The sequence below is a fragment of the Tachypleus tridentatus genome, unplaced genomic scaffold (genome assembly GCF_004210375.1).
Source record: "Tachypleus tridentatus isolate NWPU-2018 unplaced genomic scaffold, ASM421037v1 Hic_cluster_2, whole genome shotgun sequence".
Classification (NCBI taxonomy): Eukaryota; Metazoa; Arthropoda; class Merostomata; order Xiphosura; family Limulidae; genus Tachypleus; species Tachypleus tridentatus.
This window is the reverse complement of record NW_027467782.1, coordinates 61,737,216-61,761,558: the sequence shown is the minus strand read 5'-3', so window position 1 is coordinate 61,761,558 and position 24,343 is coordinate 61,737,216. Positions and strand designations below refer to the sequence as shown.

The 24,343-nt window shown below is 34.6% G+C and overlaps 1 pseudogene; it reads left to right on the top strand.

Annotated features, from left to right (window-relative positions):
- The first annotated feature begins 12,051 nt into the window (after positions 1-12,051).
- Positions 12,052-23,936, top strand: LOC143242352 (uncharacterized; annotated as a pseudogene).
- The last annotated feature ends 407 nt before the right edge of the window (positions 23,937-24,343 follow it).

Sequence of the window (24,343 nt, the reverse complement as noted above, 5' to 3'; positions counted from 1 at the left end):
ATTCTAAACTTTATCAGATGTATAAATAATGTATAACCCATTCTACACTTTATCAGATGTATAAATGATGTATAACCCATTCTACACTTTTTCAGATGTATAAATTATGTATAACCCATTTTACACTTTATCTGATAAATAAATAATGTATAACCCATTCTACATTTTACCAGATGTATAAATGATGTATAACCCATTCTACACTTTATCAGATGTATAAATGATATATAACCTATTCCACACTTTATCAGATGTATAAATGATGTATAACCCATTCTACATTTTATCAGATGTATAAATGATGTATAACCCATTCTACACTTTACCAGATGTATAAATCATGTATAACCCATTCTACACTTTATCAGATGTATAAATGATGTATGACCTATTCCACACTTTATCACATATATAAATCATGTATAATTTATTCCACACTTTATCAGATGTATAAATGATGTATAACCCATTCCACACTTTATCAGATGTATAAATGATGTACAACCCATTCTACACTTTATCAGATGTATAAATGATGTATATCCCATTCTACACTTTATCAGATGTATAAATGATGTATAACCTATTCCACACTTTTCATTCAGATGTATAAATGATGTATAACCCATTCCACATTTTATCAAATGTATAAATCATGTATAACCCATTCTACAGTTTATCAGATGTATAAATGATGTATAACCCATTCTACACTTTATCAGATGTATAAATAATGTATAACCCATTCTACACTTTATCAGATGTATAAATCATGTATAACCCATTCCACACTTTATCAGATGTATAAATGATGTATAATCCATTCTACATTTTATCAGATGTATAAATGATGTATAACCCATTCTACACTTTATCAGATGTATAAATGATGTATAACCCATTCTACACTTTATCAGATGTATAAATGATGTATAACCTATTCCACACTTTATCAGATGTATAAATGATGTATAACCCATTTTACACTTTATCAGATGTATAAATGATGTATAACCTATTCCATACTTTATCAGATGTATAAATCATGTATAATCCATTCTACACTTTATGGGATGTATAAATGATGTATATATCCCATTCTACACTTTATCAGATGTATAAATGATGTATAACCTATTCCACACTTTATCAGATGTATAAATGATGTATAACCCATTCTACACTTTTCATCAGATGTATATAATGATGTATAACCTATTCCACACTTTATCAGATGTATAAATGATGTATAACCCATTTTACACTTTATCTGATAAATAAATAATGTATAACCCATTCTACACTTTATCAGATGTATAAATGATATAACCCATTCTACACTTTATCAGATGTATAAATGATGTATAACCTATTCCACACTTTATCAGATGTATAAATGATGTATAATCCATTCTACATTTTATCAGATGTATAAATGATGTATAACCCATTCTAAACCTTTATCAGATGTATAAATCATGTATAACCCATTCTACACTTTATCAGATGTATAAATGATGTATAACCTATTCCACACTTTATCAGATATATAAAATCATGTATAATTTATTCCACACTTTATCAGATGTATAAATGATGTATAACCCATTCCACACTTTATCAGATGTATAAATGATGTATAACCCATTCTACACTTTATCAGATGTATAAATGATGTATAACCCATTCTACAATTTATCAGATGTATAAATGATGTATAACCTATTCCACACTTCTATCAGATGTATAAATGATGTATAACCCATTCCACATTTCCATCAAATGTATAAATCATGTATAACCCATTCTACAGCTTTATCAGATGTATAAATGATGTATAACCCATTCTACACTTTTATCAGATGTTTAAATGCATGTATAACCCATTTCACACTTTATCAGATGTATAAATGATGTATAATTGATTTAGCCTACACTTTATCAGATGTATAAATGATGTATAACCCATTCTACACTTTATCAGATGTTTAAATGATGTATAACCCATCTCTACACCACTTTATCAGATGTATAAATAATGTATAACCCTATTCTACACTTTATCAGATGTATAAATGATGTATAACCCATTCAACACTTTATCAGATGTATAAATCATGTATATCCATTCTACACTTTATCAGATGTGTAAATGATGTATATAACCCATTCCACACTTTATCAGATGTATAAATAATGTATAACCCATTCTATTCTTTTATCATGATGTATAACCCTTCTACACTTTATCAGATGTATAAATGATGTATAACCCATTCTACACTTTATCAAATGTATAAATGATGTATAACCCATTCTACACTTTATCAGATGTATAAATGATGTATAACCCATCTGTCTACATTTTATCAGATGTATAAATGATGTATAACCCATTTTACATTTTATCAGATGTATAAATGATGTATAACTTATTTTACACTTTATCAGATGTATAAATGATCTAATGATGACCCATTCCACACTTTATCAGATGTATAAATGATGTATAACCCATTCTACACTTTTTCAGATGTATAATGATGTATAACCTATTCTACACTTTATCAGATGTATAAATGATGTATAACCCATTTTACACTTTATCAGATGTATAAATATGTGAATAACCACATTCTACACTTTATCAGATAGTATAACCCATGTATAACTTATCTTACACTTTATCAGATGTATAAATGATGTATAACCCATTCTACACTTTATCAGATGTATAAATGATGTATAACCCATTTCTACACTTTATCAGATGTATAAATCATGTATAACCCATTCCACACTTTATTCAGATGTATAAATGATGTATAACCCATTCTACACTTTATCAGATGTTTAAATGATGTATAACCCATGTTCCACACTTTATCAGATGTATAAATCATGTATAACCCATTCCATACTTTATCAGATGTATAAATAATTGCCGTATTCCACATTTTTTTTAAAATGTATAAATGATGTAATAACTATGTACATCACATGTTACAAATGATGTATAACCCATTCTACACTTTATCAGATGTATAAATGATGTATATTCCTACACTTTATCAGATGTATAAATGATGTATAACCCATTCTACACTTTATCAGATGTATAAACAATATAACCCATTTTAGATGTATAAATGATGTATCCCATTCACACACTTTATCAAATATATAAATGATGTATAACCCCTTCTATACTTTATCGGATGTTAGATGTATACTTGACACTTTATCAGATGTATAAATGATAATGTATACTTTATTATGACATTCTACAACTTTATCAAATATAAATGATGTATAACCCATTCTATACTTTATCGGATGTATAAATGATGTATAACCCATTCCACACTTTATCAGATGTGTATAAATGATGTATATAACATATTCCACACTTTATCAGATGTATAAATAATGTATAACCCATTCTACATTTTATCAGATGTATGAATGATGTATAACCCATTCCACACTTTATCAGATGTATAAATCATGTATAACACATTCTACACTTTATCAGATGTTTAAATCATGTATAACCCATTCTATACTTTATCAGATGTTTAAATCATGTATAACCCATTCACACTTTATCAGATGTATAAATCGATGTATAACCCATTTCTACACTTTATCAGATGTATAAATGATGTATAACCCATTCTACACTTTATCAGATGATTTTAAATGATGTATAACCCATTCCACACTTTATCAGATGTATAAATCATGTATAACCCATTCCACACTTTTATCAGATGTATAAATGATGTATAACCTATTCCACACTTTATCAGATGTATAAATCATGTATAACCCATCTCCACATTTTATCATATATGTAAATCATGCCTTAACTTATTCTACACTTTATCAGATGTATAAATCATGTATAACCCATTCCACACTTTATCAGATGTAAATAATGTATAACCCATTTTATTCTTTATCAGATGTATAAATGATGTATAACCCATTCCACACTTTATTCAGATGTATAACCCATTCTACACTTTATCAGATGTATAAATGATGTATAACCCATTCTATACACTTTATGAAATATATAAATGATGTATAATCCCTTCTATACTTTATCAGATGTATAAATGATGCATAACCCATTGTACACTTTATCAGATGTATAAATGATGTATAACCCATTTTACACTTTATCAGATGTATAAATGATGTATAACTCCTTCTATACTTTATCAGATGTATAAATGATGCATAACCCATTCTACACTTTATCAGATGTATAAATGATGTATAACCCATTCTTACACTTTATCAGATGTATAAATGATGTATAACCCATTCTACACTTTATCAGATGTATAAATGATGTATAACCTATTACACACTTTATCAGATGTGTAAATCATGTATAACCCATTCCACACTTTATCAAATGTACATATGATGTATAACTTATTTTACTCTTTATCAGATGTATAAATGATGTATAACCTATTCCACACTTTATCAGATGTATAAATCATGTATAACCCATTCTACACTTTATCAGATTTATAAATCATGTGGTTTGGTCTGCTTGACCCGTTCGACCTTATTCGCTCTTTCTTTTCCTTACCTCTGAAATTATCATGTGAAATAATATATTTGGGTGGTTGTAACCAAACACTCATGTGCTGTATAAAAATATTGACCGTTTACTTCCATGTCTTTTTAGATAGATGTTTTGCAGAGTCCATGTGGATGTTTCGCTGCAGATATATGCTTCATTCAGATGTTCCTGGAATACAAATTAAGTATTCCATGGTTGACAAGGGTTATGGTATCCATTGCTCGACATACTCATGAAGTTCGTTTAAACAAATACAACTTGAGATTTAATAAACAGAAATAAAGATTATGTGTTATCAAATGTTTTGTATTTTTATTTCGTTTGTTTATCGGATAATTAATCTGATTCAATGATAGGTGGTAAATCCTCACGGCACCACCCAAAATCGATATTTGAGTAATAAAGAAAAAACGGAGGGCTTTCAGTGTCTAACATACAACTATCCATCACGTAACGAGCTATTCTCGGTTCCAGTGCTTATATATAGTTAAACTACGTAATAAATGTAAATATTATTTATTTGATTACTTTTTGGGTTGTGGTTAATCAACAACACTGAACAAGAAAAGGAAGTCAATTGACTGACGCATTTTTCTTGCATCATTTCGAAAAATTGGTATAAAAATCTTCTTGTTTGTTTTTGTTTTCAAGAATTTCCGCTATGCGCAGATAGTTTATACTATGAACATTTGGGAAAATAAGTTGTATATAACACTTACTGCAGCCATCTCTAAGAATTGGTCGTCACTTTGAACGGAATGAGTTTTGTGCAAATGAAACACGAACCATGGACAGACGAGAAACTAGAACACGTTTGATACGTCTGCTTTGAAATCTTCTATCACCAACACAACTATATATAATCAATAAAATGAGACATCACATTAGCAGCGACACCTAACTTTATTCTACATATGAAAACCAAAACAGTATAGTGTCGAAATGATTTTGGCACCAATCGGTGTAATGTGTTACAGAATGAAAAAAAACAAACAAAAACACTAAGCGATCCAATGCCCAGGTATGAATCACGGTTACTAAATAGTGCCCTAAATATATACGCATACGGATGTGTGTGTGTGTGTGTGTGTGTGACGTTCTAATTCTTCAAATTCACGGTTTTGTAAAGCATTGAGGCTAAGTATAATAATTAGATAATCACAATCGTAACCTTTATACTGAAATACAGACTAATAATGTTTGAGGACCTTGAGGACTGTTTGGTAATGAAGAGGAAAGATTGGGTTGATTTAGAAGCATCATATAGTTGACTGCTTCTATTGATAGTAGGAACTCTTTGTATTGAAATCCATTTCCTAAATTGTAAAGGGGTTTATGACGAATCCAGGTTAATTGGTTTATCCATTACAACGATGGGATAACGTGTGTGTCTGTGGGGTGGTGTGAGTGCAACGTTCGCTTAATGACTACTCACAACGCTTTTGATGACGTGGTAACCTTTATCCGGATATACAAAACTGTCCGTTTCCGTGTTTGAATTTCGTACTTTTTAATGTAAAAACAAACAATATGTATATATATTTATACAGTGTACAATCCATAACAAATAGATAGGCAATTACATAGTAGTTTGATTTTGATGACCTCACTGAACAATGGAATATTTGCTGATGAGTAATTTGACGCCAAAACACGTGGATGATATAGAATATATTCTATGCTGTGAGCACAAACATAATTCCATTTGTGATATGGACCAAGCAGTATTCAAGTGGCTATATTATAATAATGCGTGAGTCAATAGGGTGAGGCGTCTATGGTAGAAGAGGGGGAATCTATTGCATACATGATCATATTGCCACAAAAGAAAATATGGACATATACGAGTTTCATAATGGTTGAGAGGAAATGAAAAGCTTTTAGTAATTGGACAAAGATAGCCAACTGAAATTAAGGCTGACTAGTCACGTGATGTGACCAACTGTTGTGAGGAGGTATGTTAATGAGCGAACAAGCCACAAGAGACCGGTCACTGAAGCACATTTTACATTGGTCGTTTCGTCAGTACTGCTACTTTCCATCAGGATTCCCCGCAAAGACCAACTCATCCTGATTTCTACATATAAAAATAATTTACTTATTTCGTAGGATTACGTACCTGTTCCAAATGGTAAGTAAAAGTAAACATTTTTTTCTTCTCTTGGCAGACATAAGAACTCGTCTAAAAACTACTGTTTCCTTCAGTTGTCTAAAACTATGGGTTACTGGATGGTACGGCGTATTCGTCAATAATTGTAAGTCACGTGCAAATACAAAATATATTCGGTTAGAAGTAAGTTAATTTTTGATAATTAAAATATTCTGAATAATTTTCTTCACCATTTACACAGTGCATATCTATATATCGCAAGCACATATTTAATAACACTTATCATGTGTTCATCACATATTTATCATTAGAAAATGTTTACAAGAAAACCAACGTTCGGTAGTTTTTGATAAGTTTGAAGTATTCGAAACTCTTGAGTTTTTCTTGTAATTTTGAAAATAGTGCCTAGTTTTATCTAAGATAGAAGCAAAACATCACAAAGTAAGACACAATGGGGGTGTATTAGTATCTGTAGAGATGTAGTTGGGATAACCCTGTGGTCGTATTGTATTAAGTCACTGTGAACAATGAGTTATTTATTACATCACAATATTGTTCTGTTAAAACAACAATGCTGCATTAGGTACTATATAAACAGCAAATAACAATGTTAAATTCATTTTCATGAAATAGCAAATTGTCTATTAAATAAAATAACTTTGTAACATTGTATTTAGCTACTATGAATAATAACTTATTTAGTAAAATAATGTTCTGTAAAAATAAATATTATATATTTTGTAACTACGACAAAATAGTAGTACTATTATGTACTATTAAACAATATTGTACTTAGTTACTATGAACAGCAAGTACCTTACCACAAGACAACAGTGCTCTATTGAAACAGCAATGCCGTATTTAGTTACTAAGAATTGTGTGTTTTCTTATACTAAAACCACATCGGGCTATCTGCTGAGTCCACCGAAGGGCTCAAACCCCTGATTTTATCGTTCTAAAACTGTAGACTCACTGCTGTGCCAGCGGTGGACTCTAAGCACTGTAGTTAGTTGGTAAAACAATAAAATGTCCTCAGTTACTACAATAACTCTGTTTTGTTTAACTTTAGCAATCAAATTGCTTGTTTGTAAAATGAGATTATTTTATTATTTTGATTATTTTATTATAACAAAGAGAGTTGTAGTTTAGATGTGTCGGTTTTTAACACGAACATTTTAGAAATAATTTGAAATTATAAACAGATCTTGAAAGATACTTATTCCAAGCACTTCTTCAACTAAAGACAAACATGATACTTTTAGGGTGTCCGATTTGAATGATTGGTTTAATATACATTTTTTGTATAGTTTTCCTACTTGATATTTTGGAAAATTTTACTGACCACAAGCGCCATCGGAAAGGTCATTCACCGTCCTGTAAATTATGGACTTCGAGAGGTTATGGAGTATCCAGCCACCGGAGCTATGGGTGCCGGACCTTTTGGTAAGTTCTGATGCAAAAGAAGACACAAATACGCTTTGTTTGCGACAAAATGTACAGATACAAAATGATCGGAAATAGGTTTTGTCGGTTTATTTCAACAGCACATCATGGCCAACCCACGAGCTTCGTATTTTTCAGTCACGAGCTGTTGAATGTTTCCACCGTCGGTACAAGATTCCCGTCTGAGTAAGAAGCTTTAAATTGAGTTATCTGTGAGATAAAAGTTGAATCTTATTTCTAAGTTAAAAAAAATAACAAACTTATACCGCGAAAGAAATGAAGATCCCAAGCTTTGTGAAAAGCTGAACACCTATTTCGCATTAATCATTTTTTTTTTTTTTTGTAGGTTTTTACCATTTTTGGTTTTCGCTTTACCGCAGCATAGCGGTTTTTTCTGGCTGATATTCCAAAGTTCTGTTAATATAAACAGCGCTTCCGTAGAACATTGAAATGACTATGTATTTACATCGCTAAAAACCGGGTTTTGATAACCGTGGTGGGCAGAGCACAGATAGTCCATTGTGTAATTTCGTGTCTAATTTCTAAAACACAAAACAAACAAATATTTCAATAATTTTAAGATTATACTTGCTATGAGAAATACCTAAGGTAAAATAAAAAAAATATTACATTTTCTTGAAAAAATAAATTATTGCTTAAATACAATGAAAAGAAAACTACATTATGGGCTTAGGTTAGGTTACAATCTGGTGTATTATTATTACAACGCCCGGCAACGCCAGGTAGATAAGGCATTCGACTCGTAATCTAAGGGTCCCACCAAAAACGCTCTCCCGTTTAGCTATTGTAAGTCGCGTTATAATGTAACGGTCGGTTCTACTATTCGTTGGTAAAACTCTATCCCAAGAGTTGGCGGTGGGTGGTGATGACTAGCTGCATTCTTTCTAGTCTTACTCTGCAAAATTAGAGACGACTAGCGCAGAAATTCAAAAATAAACATTATACTTATAAATAGTTTATTTGTCTGTAAAGATATTAAATTTCTCACGTACGTAGATGACTTGACAATAAACTCTATGATGTGTGCCACGTTATGCGTTTTTATACTTTATTATGATTGTTCGCTTATGTTAAAAACAAATAACAGGAATACCATAAAAATAACAAGTGCTGACATCTGTTAACAATATAACGAGTATCGAATAATTATAACATCGGCTCGTTTCATTGAATTTTCCATAAGATGAATTTTAGACTTTCGTGAATCGGTCACGTGATATAGAGTTACTATCATTTACTGGTCAATAGTTTGTTAGTTTGTTTTAAACGTTGTGGTGTTATTTAGCGTTCTACCCTAACGTTAAGTTTCTTTTTCTTTTTTTTTTGAATTTAGCATTATCGAAAAGCGATAACAGAAGTGTCATAGTTACGAGTTATGCCAAATAAATTGGTTCTGTTTTTGTCTACTTTAAAGTAAAGTAGCCTTCCCTGTTTAACGAATCATTGCTTCTATATTATTGTCAGTTATTAAGTTTGAATTTAGATACCTTTAAAACGTTTCTGGTTTTTATAATTTATATTATGATTATGAAAAAATTACAAAACTTCTGACGTAAACTTAGTTCGTAAATTCAAATTTGTGAGTCAGATGCACAGCATGACGTTTTCAAAACTCCGCTCACCATTATTCGGACACGGTTGGTTGCTGTGCGACAGCTTTCCAGTACAAACCAAGCACCGTAAAAATTAAAATAAATAAGAGAGAAAAGAGGTATTTCAGCTGCTGTTATAATCCCGACAGTTTGATTCAAAAATATCACCAGAGGTCGCTGCGACTGATGTTTGTGTGTGTGTGGGAAATCCCTTTCACAATAAATGTGGCACTCTTGCCCCATGTCGGCCGTAATTAGAATCGTGCGTAATTTGGATATGGTTTGATTTACCCTTTACAAGTGGAAAATACTTGTGTTCGGCAGAACTACGTTTGAAATATTAACTTATGAGAGATAACTTTGAGTGTTGTGGTGTTATATTTGTTATTTAACATGAAGTTGAAGTACATAAATATTCGAAGCGTGACATTCTGGCCCGGCATGGCCAGGTGAGTTAAGGCATTCGACTCGTAATCTGAGGGGCGCGGGTTCAAACCCAGTCGCACCAAACATGCTCGCCCTTCCAGCCGTGGGGGCGTTATAATGTTATGGTCAATTCGTTGGTAAAATAGTAGCCCAAGAGTTGGCGGTGGGTGGTGATGACTAGCTGCCTGCCTCTAGTCTTACACAGCTAAATTAGAGACGGCTAGCGCAGATAGCCCTCGAGTAGCTTTGCGCGAAATTCAAAAAACATTCAACAAAACAAACAAGTGAAGAGCCTAATTTATATATTGTTTTATTAATTAAAATCAAAGTAGCTTTATAACGCTAAAATTACGAGTTCGATCTTTGTGGGGGACGTAGTGCACATAACCCATTATGTATCTATGCACTCAATAACAAACAATTATATATTTGGACGTTCATACAACTAATGTAACATTAATATTTTTTTCTTTTATATCTGAAATAATCCATCTGTCTACTTATTTAAGATGAATAAGAAATAACGAAATACATAGAAAGTTATGGAGTATTCTTACCCTAGAAACACTTTGGTCGTAAGCACGTTTTGCCATTACTTTATCATAGTTACTTCTAATGTATTGTGTTTGTTTTTTTAATTTTGCGCAAAGCTTCACGTGAGCTATCTGCGCTAGCCGTCCCTAATTTTGCGGTGTAAAACTAGAGGGAAGGCAGCTAGTTATCACCACCCACCGCCAACTCTTGGGCTACTCTTTTTATCAACGAATAGTGGACTGACCGTAACTTTATAGCGCCCCATGGCTGGAAGGGCGAGCATGTTTGTGTGACGGGATTACGAGTCGAGTGCCTTGTGTTAAACTGGCCTGTTGACTGGTTGCAATAAAATACTTGTTTTTATTAAACTGTATAATTTTTATGCAGTCAACTAGAATGTCTGAAAAGCATGCATCAGTTGATACAAAACTCTGCAATTATTCAGAAATTCAAACATTGCGTCCTACTAGGATTCGAACACAGATACTAAACACAACACGCGCTGAATACTGACGCATAATAAAAATACATTTTTTCAAATGAGTTTAAAGCTTCAAAATCCCTGTGTTATGATCCAAGATGGACTTGTTAGTGTTGCCGAATGATTAATAACACTATGTAACACAAATTTTGTTCCTGGATAGTATGTGTTATTTCTCTATTGTTTATGTTGTAAAAGTACAGAAAATGGCCATTATTACCTTCAAACTTTGCTTTTGTGACCTGGATAATGAAATTTAGAAATTAATCTATTTTCTATGTAAAAACGGACAAATTTGCACATTTTCATTTACATAAGGTCTGGATAAAAAACAACATATATGAACCAAGATTTACATGTATTTATACTAAAGTTATACAAAAATGTTTAGAAGTGAGTAGGTTTTCGAGATTTGCGACTGTAATGTAAATCACTTTCACGTATCAGCCCCCAAATATAGTCTCCCATCATGTTTTCGTTATACGCTTCCAGGCCACAAAGCAAAGTTTGAAGAGAAAAATAGGTCTTTTCTATTTACTTTAGGTATAAGTAATTAGGAAATAACACTTTCTGTCCAGAAACAAGAAAAAGTGAAAATTTTGTTACATAGTGTTATTAATTAAAGGTATCAGGGTTAAAGGGCTCAAATCCTATCTGCGCTGCTACGCTTCTCTCTTTGCATAATGATAATAGCATTAAATGTTTGACGTCGCCCTAAGATTTATACTATTAATTGATTTATTTTCAGCATCCATAGAGCCCAAGAAGTCTCCATTACTAGCAGCCACATACTACTTCGACCCAGTGTCTGGTAGAAGTCAGAACTGAACGACTTGGGCTCACTTCGCAGTCCGTCAGACGGTCCCTGAGTTCTAAGGACAATGAAGTGTCACTGGAAGCCTGCGTAGCAGTCGACGGACGCGAGGGCACGTGCTATGATGCATCTTTCTGTATGGAACTGGGAGGTTCCTATGGGCCAGTGTGAGGAGGAAAGTGATAGCAGTGTGTGCTGTTTGTGTAAGTATATTCTATTTTGTTTTTCTAAGAGCGGAAAATCTTTTTTCCGTCTTTTATTCCTGGCTTGTTCTTCAATGAATACTGTAAACTGTGTAAGTCCTTCAAGCCGTTGGAATAGTCCGGGAAAATATATATTATACTATGATAATCGGCCCGGTATGGCCAAGCGTGTTAAGGCATGCGACTCGTAACCTGAGGGTCGCGGTTCGCAAAATCGTTTCGCGCCAAACATGCTCGTCCTTTCAGCCGTGGGAGCGTTATAATGTGCGGTCAATCCCACTATTCGTTGGTAAAAGAGTAGCCCAAGAGTTGGCGGTGGGTGGGGATGACTAGCTGCCTTCCCTCTAGTCTAAATTTCCCAATTAAGGAAGGCCAGCACAGATAGCCCTCGAGTAGCTTTGTGCGAAATTCAAAAGAAACAAACAAACAAATACTTTGATAACTTCTTATTGTTTTCAGAGAGGATTAGTTACTGGAACGTTTCGGGTTTTATTTCGAATACATCTGTTTATTTTATCTTTATTTCTGCTGCAGGTTTAGCGTGGTTTAGTTGTTCGTGTAATCAAATTATGGATCTAAGTGTTCATTGTTCACGACTCTTTGACTCGCAAGCGTTCCCCGAACTTTACGATGTTGTAAAGGCGACAGTCAAATCCTATTATTCTGTCAGGCTACAGTTGGCGGTAGAGTCTGTCCACTAGCTTCCTTCTAGTCTATCAATTCAGATTTATGACTTGCTAGGAGCAGATGTCTAACCTTTTGTCTAGTTTTGCGCAAACATTGTGAAACGGACGGATTCCTGTTGTTGCAGTGTCTTCTGGTGGCACATCAGTATGTCTATGAACTTACAACACTTCAAAAATCCGGTGTTTAATTTCTCAAGGTAGACACAACAAATAACCCGGTGTAGTTTTGTAGTGATATATACGGATGAGAAAGTATATTGGTTCCTAATTTTTTGAACAATTTTCCCACAAAAATCTTACGAAGTGTCGTTTGCCTTGTTAGGCCTAAAAGATCATTCGGTCGGAATGTGACCATATTATTTTCTTTGATAAAACATTGTTTTCAAGTTGCGGTTACGCTGTTGATACATCTGACTTCTTAGTAGCACGTACTACGTTTTGCTCTAGGGCTACTTCTCGCTGTTAGGCTTACCACTTAATCTTTAATAATTTAAAATTAACCTAAAGTTTTACAACTCTAAGGGCGTGAGAATTTCGGTGCTCTTCTCGCAGGCCGAGGGTCGCTGTTTTAAATCCCAGTAACTGAACATATGAGCTTTTTTCAGCCGTAGGGACGTTATAATGTGAGAGTAAATCCCACTATTCCTAGTTAAAGAGTTATCCACTTGTTGTCGGTGAGTGGTGAATACTAGCTGTTTTCTTTTCAGTCTATAGCTTCTAAATTAGGGACGGCTAGAGCACATAACCCTCGTGTAGCGTTGCCCAACATTTGAAACGAATCGAATTATTAAATATTCCCCGCACTTTAAACCGAGAATGCTTTGTGGGAATAATAGTTAATTTATTAGCGTTAATGGTGGGTGGTTTGTTGGTTGCCCTCCTTGTAGTCAGTAGCCCCAATTCATACGCAGTGGCCTAATTAGCCTACTGGCTAATATATAATTCCTTGTATCCCTCAATATTTGTTTTACTTTCCTTACATTGATGACTATACTTATTATAACTCATTAAATATCTGGCAGAGAAATTTTTAGCTGCAGAACAATATTAAAATTGTTTTAATATTATGATATGATTATAGTTACTCGGTGGGACAGCTGTAAGTCTATGGACTTACAACGCTTACATCTGTGGTTCAATTACCCAAGGTTCTGTGACAATAGACACACATTTGATTATATTGTCATGAAAAGATGGATTTAGGTAAGTTAGTTTGATAACTATGCCCCAATGACACAGCCGTAAGCCTACATACTTATGATAGCCCGGCATGACCAGGTGGGTTAAGGTGTACGATTCGTAATCTGAGGGTCGCGGGTTCTGAATCCCGTCATACCAAACATGCTCACCCTTTCAACCGTGGGGCGGCATAATGTGACGGTCAATCCCACTATTCGTTGGTAAAAGAGTAGCCCAAGAGTTGGCGGTAGGTGGTGATGACTAGCTGCCTTCCTCTAGTCTTACACTGCTAAATTAGGGACGGCTAGCGCAGATAGCCCTCGAGTAGTTTTGCGCGAAACTCAACAAAAACAATAAAAAACCCTTACAATTCAGGAAAACGGGAACAATATTTAAAGTCAATAACTTGTATTGCTATTCATATTATGTCCTTAATGATCACCATTCACAGGGTTAGAGATTTTCAAACCATGAACGTGCAAACAAAAGTTAAATTGTTATCCAATGAGTTAAGAGCCCAAGCACGAGCGTACTTTAAAATTAATATTCGCATTTACCGAATTAAAAAAGAACAAAACTAACCAGACGAAAATTTGCAGGATAAATCTTTATTATTATTAACTTCGCACGTGAACGACCACGTTCTTTTAATTGAGGGTTAACTAATTAAATATCCTGAAAACGATACATGAGTACAGGATCCATTTTACCAAAACAAGTAAAAAATAAGCAGCTGTCTGTCAGGTATCCTGGTGATTAAATCCGGTTTTATTAAACTACTACACCGTACAATGTTCACCCCATGTTTGTCTGTGTCTGCCCAACTGTAAATTGTTACCAGCTAACAGCTGGAAGTTAATGTGCAATGGTCTAGCATCTCTACCAGGTGACGTGCGTCACCTCTATCATCCGTTTATGCCAGAATGGCTGTATTTAAGCGTGGAACGAATTAATATTAAATAACCCTGATCCAATAGGTTTTAAGATAGTAATTTTGTGGGGCACAGAGAACTTACGGATAACACACGCTCTGTACTGGAGGGGGGGTTATAGTTTGAAAACTAAATAAATGTTTATACCTTATATCGAATATTAATTCCACTGATTGGAGATACATAGCAAATAACAGCTTTATATGTTTTTTAGCAGAAATCGTGAGTCTGCTATACGTGTTGTTGTTTACAGCGAAATTCTTACTTGCCCAAATTTTGTATTTTTTCTTGATTAAATTTGGTTATTTTTTTAAGCACTTTACACTAGTATGGATTTTAGTTATACTGATATGAATATCAAACATTCCAAGGTGATATAACACCAGCAGTACCAATATTTAAAATCCAAATAATGACTTACAGACATTTGGAATTGCTGACAGTCCTGGACTTATTATATTTACACTTATAATGAAACATACGCGTTTTTAGTTCGATGGCCAAACTTATCGTTGGTTCGAATCCCGTTACTGAACATGTTCGCTCTTTCAGCCATGGGGGGGGTGTTATAATATTACAGCTAATTACCATATTCGTTGCTAACTGAATAGTCCAAGAGTTGGTAGTGGGTAATACTGACTAGTCTACTTCTCTCTGTAATCTGTCACTGCTAAATTAGGGACTGCTAGCACAGAGAGATAGCCTTCGTATAGCTTTGCGCGAAATTTAACAAACACGCGAACCTTAGTTCAGACAAATTTGTACGTAAACCTATACGAAAAATTAAACAAGAACAATCACATGTATTGCATCATATCATGTCAAAGTTCATTCTCGAAAACTCAGAAGATCCATCTCAGATCCAGAAAGATTCATTATGTGATGTGCCCATAAAATCTGGCACAAATCCAAACACACTTCACAGTTATTAACCGAAAATCACGAAGATGCCCTATTTCTCCATTATAGAAAATGATTGAAAGTGCGCCAGAATTCGGATTCAATTTTGGATTTGTACCAAATCTGTTAAAATCTGTGTTCCATATTGACTTCCCAGTTTGTGTACAATTTTGATATGCATCGACCTGTTAGGTTTGGAGATGTGCGTGCGGAAACACAAATACGCGAACCCGATTGCAATACCCTTGCTGGACGACTGTATTAGCTTTAATATTGTTATCTTATTAATAGTGTCACTGACGTGTATTTATTGATAAAGTTGAATTCGAATGTATTGTCTAGTTGAGGTATCGTGTGATGACGTCAGCTATGAGGAGTTCACCTACTTCAGGAATCCTTTGTATCCAAGAAAGTACGATAAAGAACATATGTGCAAAATCCGAGTGGGAAAGAAAAAACACCATATGTCAACTGAGGCTGGACTTTCTGGACCTCGACATAGCTCGGCCTACCGAAGGCAACTGTTCGCAAGACATGCTGGTCATTTCTGGACAAAATGAAAATAATGTCATCCCGGATTTGTGGTCTAAACACTGGTCATCACTGTAAGTATTGAAATAATGACAGAGGTTCGAAACCACAATTATTGTCGTGTTTCACATGTCCTTATAGTAACTGTTTTATTTCATCACAGACACTGTTTATTTTCATTTCGATAATTGTTTAGTCGTAGTAGTAACTGTGTATATTTTCACCACCATCTAGAGGTTATCACTGTTTGGTGACAATGTTTGTTTGTTTTTAAGACATATTGGCAACAGCTGCTATTAACGTTGAAATTTAGCAGTTCTGTGGAGGTATTCCTCCCTACTCGTGGCACAGCATCAAGCCTAACGGTAAAACCCGAGTTTCGATGCCGTGGTAAGCACAACATGGATAGCTCATTGTGAAATTATTGTTAAATTAATCGAACAGCGAAGATGAACCTGCCATTGTTTAGTCTTCTAGTAACTCTTCCGTTATCGAGTAATGTTTATTACAATGCACCACAAGTCCAAATATTTTTGAAATATATTAATTATAAGACACACTGAGATTTTAGAAACAATTTGTGTCGAACATAATTGAATTTTTACAAACACTTAAACGGCGTTATGCATTCTACTGAGCCGCTTTATAAAGTCCAGATTGACTGGGAACACTGTTCTTTGTAGCTGTTCAAATATTCACTGAATGGATTGTCAGGTGATACCATCTAGTGTGTTAACGTTATGTAATGCGAGGAGATTGGTTAAGCCTATTAGCTCTCCATGTTTTACAGTTTATGTGGACGTAGACGAGTCGGGGATGGTGAGCGTGCACGTGATGATGATTGGCAGTTATTCCAGAAAATTCAACATCAAGATTACTCAACTGGAATGCAACACTGACAAAATAGGTAGGATGTAGTGTTGAATTTGTGTTTGGTTAGATTCTCTTATTTTGTTTAAACAGTTTTAAAAAGTAAACTTACTTTATCGGCCTATCATTCATATAACAAGTTATGTACATAATCAATCCAACAGTTCGGTCTCTTGGTGGGACAGTTGTAGTTACTTTTATTGACTTTGATTGTATAATAGTGTTTATATAATTTTTGTTTGTTCTTCTTTGTAATGTGTGTGATCACGAGACCTTCTATGGAGGATTCTTTAATAAAACAAAAAAATAACTTAAAACGTTAAGATGAGGGAGTTCGGTTCCCCTCAGTGGCCACAGCAAATTGCCCAATGTGACTATAAAAAACAAACAAATCCAGTAATGAGACACAGGGCACGTTGTTGATTCAATATTTAGGCCTAATTACGTCACCAACTGAATATTTTGATTTTAAACAATGGGAATGGATCTATTGCTTATAGACCAAATAAACTAAAATACCATAAAATACAACGTATAACAATTCAGTTATTCATGTGAATGAAATATACACTTTGTACGTGTTTCAGATTACAACACACAACCATACAATCTCTAGTATTATTCGTATCAATGTGTTTCATAAATATTTCTCTTTATGTGTGCTTTTATGCTACTTGTCACACATAAAAGTATCTTATATAACACTAGCAGGGCTACTGGGCCAGCGACCTCTTCTGGAATTTTCTGAAAGTTCTACAACAATGTACTTGTTCATGACATTCAATAATGTTTACCATCCGTGAGTTTGTTTGTTTTTCTTAGGGCAAAGCCACATCGGGCTATCTGCTCAGCTCACCGAGGGGAATCGAACCCTGATTTTAGCGATCCGAGACTTACCGCTGTACCAGCAAGGCGCCATGCGCGAAATAAAGCGTTTTATTGACATTCTAATTTACAAATATGTTTGTTTGTTTGTTTTGAATTTTGCGCAAAGCTACTTGAGGGCTATCTGCGCTAGCCGTTCCTAATTTAGCAGTGTAAGACTAGAGGGAAGGCAGCTAGTCACCACCACCCACCGCCAACTCTTGGGCTACTTTACCAACGAATAGTGAGATCGACCGTCACATTATAACGCCCCACGGCTGAAAGGGCGAGCATGTTTGGTGCGACAGGGATGCGAACCCGCGACCCTCAGATTACGAGTCGCACGCCTTAACACGCTTGGCCATGTCGGACCCTTAAAAATAAGCTATTATCACAGTGTTGCACAACAGAATAGATGTTATTGAAGTGTCTCTCTGTAGACGTAGTTACCAACTTGCTTTCCTGTTGCAACACTCATGAGATTTTCACTAAATAAAAAATACAAATATTTTACTATGGATTGCTTTACATTTGAGACTTAATCCATTTCGTAATTTTTATTGGTTAAATCTGAAACATACCATTTTTGTGAACATTTCAATTGTTTTACTCATTGCTCAGCTATAAAAATAGTTATAAAAATATTACCAATTATGATTGGTGAGGCAGTTTCCGAGATCCGAGTTTTGGACGTATACGTCACAAGCTTAATTACAATAAGATTATCTTATTTCTTTTCATTTTGAAGTTCCTGAACACTGTTTACAATACTACACCGGAACTCATGGTACCATCAAGAGTTTTAATTTTGAAGAAGATGGTTCATCATCAACACACCAGGGGTACCCCAACAACCTGGACTACACCATCTGTTTAAAGAAGGAGCCAGGGTTTTGTTCCATATCTTACGAACTTGCTTCCGATGTCAATGGCGTTCAACCGTTTGGTGTGGGCTTAGTCACTCCGTCATCGTCTTCAACTGTCTCCGGGCCAGTTAGTGCCGAATGTCCCGACGACTTCTTGGTCATAGGGGGAATTCGTCTTTGCAGTGGCCGTATATCTACTTCAACAACTTCCGTGAGAGGGCGTGAAACAAATACAACCGTTACAGGGCTTCTAACAGGTTCGTAATGTGTGTGTGTGTGTTTTATAACAAAGCCACATCACGCTACCTGCTGAGCCCACCGAAGGGAATCGAACCCCTTATTTTAGCGGTGTAAATCCGTAGACTTGCCGCTGTACTAGAGGGGGTGAGGTTCGTAATACAAAGTTATAGTTAAGTAAGTAAATATATCAAGCATGTTGTCCTCCGGTGAGTCAGCGGTTAGCCTGAGGGCTTACAAAACTTCAAATTTGGTTTGGATACTTACTGTAGGTGAAGTACAATTACTCAGTTGTACACCGTAATCATGTTCCCCACAGAGACAGCGGTAAGTCTTCTGATCTAAAACCAGGGGTTCGATTCCCCTTGGGGGACACAACATGTAGCCCGATATGGCTTTGTTATAAGAAGACACACACATTGTTATAATTAAACAATCAAGTATTTTCTCATAGTCTACAAATGAAATATTTAAGGTAAGTTAAATTCCACCTTTCAAAATGGTGGTGACGCTTCACTCACAGAGCAGTGAAAATATGAATGTTTCAAACTGTTTTCTTCTATCAACATCTCTAACCTTGGCATACGTTTTTGGTTTGTTTGTTTTTGAATTTCGCGCAAAGCGAAACGAGGACTATCTGCGCTGGCCGTCACTAATTCAGCAATGCGAGACTAGAGGGAGGGCAGGCGGTCATCACCAACGAATAGCGGGAATGACCATTACTTTATAAGGACCCCACGGATGAAAGGACGAGCATGTTTGGTGCGATGGGGATTAGAACCTGCGACTTCAGATTACGAGTCGAACACCTCAACCACCTGGCCATGTCGGACAACGTTTTGGACACCCGGTTGTTATGCTGTCGATAAGACTGAAAAATAATTTGAGTGTCCATCTAAATAAATAGATGTGTTTTTCTTATAGCAAAGCCACATTGGGCTTTCTGCTGAATCCACCGAGAGGAATAAAACCCTGATTTTAAGGTTGTAAATCTGTAGTCTTAGCGCTGTACCAGCGAGGGACAAATAAATAGAAAATAACTTCTAATTAAACACAAAGCTAAACAATGAGCTATCTGCTCTGCCTACTACGGGTATTGAAACCCGAGTTTAAGAGTTGTAAGTCCGCAGACATACCCCTGAGCCACTGGGGCTGCATTATTCTTTTAATCTAGTTTTTATTTCTTTGCTAGATTTATTTTTTCATTATTATTATAATAGTTTGATTACTTTGAATTAATTGAAGAAACAAATAACAACATTGAAAATCAATCAAAAACAGAGTCATCTTTACTTCGAATAATATTGGACTACGACCCAGTCCTCTTCTACATCAAACAATCATGACGAACATTTTCTGTTGCTTTGGTTTGTTTTGTATTTCGCGTATTTTGCAACATTAGACTAGAGGGAAGGGAATTAGTAATCACCACCCATCGCCAACTCCTGGGATACTCTTTTACCAAAGAATAGTGGGATTGACCGTTACATTATAACGCCCCACGGTTGAAAGGGCGAGCACGTTTGAGCAATGGGGATTCGAACACGCAACCCACATATTACGAGTCGAGTGCATTTTAACCACCTGGTCATGCTGGGCTCCGGGTTCAGAGGGTGAGCATGTTTGGTGGGACGTGGATTCGACCTCGTGACTGGAAGTCGAGTATTCTAACCACCTGGTCATGCCGTGACCAGGAGGAGAAAGAGTTCCAAAATAAATATAATAATAAACCAGAAGTGAAACAAAGAAAGGATCTGTTGTTTGTTGTTTCACAAGCTGAGATTCACATGTTAATGACGCTCATTTTGTGTTCCGTTTAATAAAACATTTTGTTAACACACTGTGGACGAGTCACGTGCTTAAAAGCTCGTGTTTCATGCAGAGCGTCATTGCTTGTCACTTATCACAACGTTGAGTTTGAAAGGAGGGCGTGTTTTATTTTGCTTATAACTTAACTATATTTTTTCATTATTTATTTGAAACTCACAGAGTATATACATGAAGATGCGTAATAATTTTTTAAAGTGTGGTATCCCGTAAAACATTTCTCTATATGCAGTAAAGGGCACAAAACTTTCATATTTCACTTCTTTACCATGGGCACTACGTACTCTGTAGACTCTGGTAGAAATTTTATTTTTTCTTGTTGGTAAAATAAATACATAAGTTGTTTAATGTCACCAGACAGTTTTCCAGGGGATCCTCACGTGAAGCTTTCCTCGTATCTCCAGATGATGGATCAGGTTCGTTCCTATTTGGTTCTAGTAAATCTTCTTTCTCTTTGTTAGTAATCCATCCTCTTACAAAAGAGAGGAAAAATCCATCCTCTTACCACAGAGAGCGTTTATAGATCATTTGCTTTTGATTTACGATTTTGAAGATTAGATGAATTGAAAAGGCCACAGTTTATCAGATAAAGTTTCTTTGTCCATTTCACTGTCCTTTTTTTTTTTTTTTGAGAATGGTGTTACATGAGAGGTACTGGTTTGTATGATCAATGCCTTTCACGTGGACATTGTATTAGAGAACATATACAGTTTTATTTTTAAATTTCTTCTAGTTATTCTATTTTTGCTTTTCTGTAGTAGAAACAGGTAAGCCGTGGATGACTAAAACCATTCTCACTTCTTCCTTTCACGTGAAAACGAAAAATAACCTTTCTACGGAAAGCTGTTTCATTTTTTTTTCATTGTTGAAACTTCAGACTTGGCGGCAATTCATTATTCATTGTGATTGTTTTACATAGCCTTGTTTAATGTTCTAGGAACAAGCTTACAACAGAAGCGCTGTTGTAATAATTGTCCTGGTATGTGTGGTTCCCCAATCCAAGATTGGAAACAAGAATGGTTTCCTCCAGTATTTCCCTCATCAGTATAAATGTTGTAAATATAAATTGTGTCACTCACGCATCATTCTCATCAGCAGCCATATTTTACAGCTTTTCCAGAGTTGTATGTTCGGAATCTTATATGTTATTTCCATGAAATCATACCTTCATCCAATGATAACTGTTACTTGGGTTGTGTAGTATCCTAGATTCATTGAAAAAAAAATCCAGTACTTGTTGAATTATGAAGAGCTGATGTATCCAAATTTGTTCACATTTGTTACAGTTCATTGTCTGCGAAAATACTAAGCTAATCAAAAGAGAATATATTGACCAATAACCTTCCAGTTATATTTCCTTGTCTGTCCCGACAGTAGAATATGACTTAAGAATATCCTCGTGTCTCTAGATGCAACTTCAGATCACTAAGTCTTTCAGATGGCATTTTATGTTTCTCTGCAGTTTCATTATGGTAGGTACACATTTCCTGATTAAACATTTCAAACAATTCATTATAAAAAATTAAACTTGTCATGGAAACAATACTTTTGGGTTTGAATGAGTTATAGTGACCCTTGGATTTCCTTCAAACATTTCCAAGTTCTGTGGAATGTCTATTTCTGACCAGCTATCATTATTACAATAGGAAACAAGTAACTAAAATGAATATTTGTGGAGTCATAATCACTTTCTCATTCAGAATCAGTTGAGAACACAACAACTGCATGCATCTTTGTAGGTCTAACAACATCACTGTAGCAAGAGTCACTATCAAAATCATCCACAAACATATTCACATCATAATCTTCTCTTCACTTGAAGATCTAATGGTTCAATAATTGTCTGATTTTTTCACTCAACATGTTACATTTTCTGCGCGAAGCCACTTATGAAAATACGGATATTGTAAGCAAAAATCAGAAAACAATACCTGTCTGAACAGTGGCGAATTTAAGGTTTTTTAAGGCTATTTATGTAATTTTACATATAATAAAATTATCAATAGGTCTCCATTAAGACCATGGACCCCGGCTGAGCCCCTCTAGCCTCTACCAAAATATGCCACTGCGCTCCGAATAAGATGAAACGCTTTTTTCACCTTTGAAGTTCTGCACGAAGCACGCGACCCTTCCGCAATGTTTTAATGTACTTCCTCTGTCTTTATTGAAATGCATGTGGTTATTGTTTGAATTGAAATAAATATATAAATTTTAACCAAATTTACGAAAACACCAATCAACCCTCGCCAGAATAAATCAACTTAGAAGTTGTTTTAATATCATTTTCAGTATTGGTTCTGATTTTCAGGGTCTTTACCCTCGATTCCAAATGTTACACCACAAAAGTGAAAAATTAGTATTATCGATTCTGATTGTGTAAAGATTTATTATCACATTTTAGAAATTTTAGTCTGGTGATGGCAAAATAAGAAAAGGCTTTAATAATCAAAATAATTTATACATAACATCAGAAAACTGTAACGAAGAATTTCCTGCTTCTAAATTTCACTATCACTTAATTAATTTATTTTTATATTCAAAGGATTACATACACACGCAAAACCAAAAATAAGCAAATTTACAGACTTATACGTAATATAATAACGTAATTTTTTGTGATTTTACAGACTCAACACCAGGGCCATTTATGGTTAGATTTGTTCCAATGGTGTTAACAATGCTCGTGGTTTTAATCTACAATACCGTTTGAATCCTGCAAATAACGATAAAAATCCGTTTCAATTTTCTGCACCAAAATGGAATAATTCTATTTTGGGTTCAAATGACTTAATCATGTTTTGTGTGATCATATAAAGCTATCATCATTTTCTCGTCTTTAAGGCCTAACTTTTTTGTTCTTTTACAATTTGCATGTTTATTGTTAGGCCTATTTAGTGATAATATTTTAAAGCATTTTCATGTAAAACGAAAGAGGTTCTTGCTCGGAATGTCGTTAAAAAATAAAGATTTTAAGAATAACTGTGTATTTTGTCATTTTTATTTGATATTAAAACTAATTAAATGTGACCGCGACTTTCACACAGACTCATAAAATACAGTTTCATGACGATTTTCTGACGTTGCGTTATTTTAATATTTTGAAAATACAAAACAATCGGAAAATGTATTCGCGACATTGATTAAAAGGAGTGACAGAATATAAAACCAGGTGCAAATCCATGAAACGACCATGTTTTGAAAAAAGTGGCACTTAATAATTA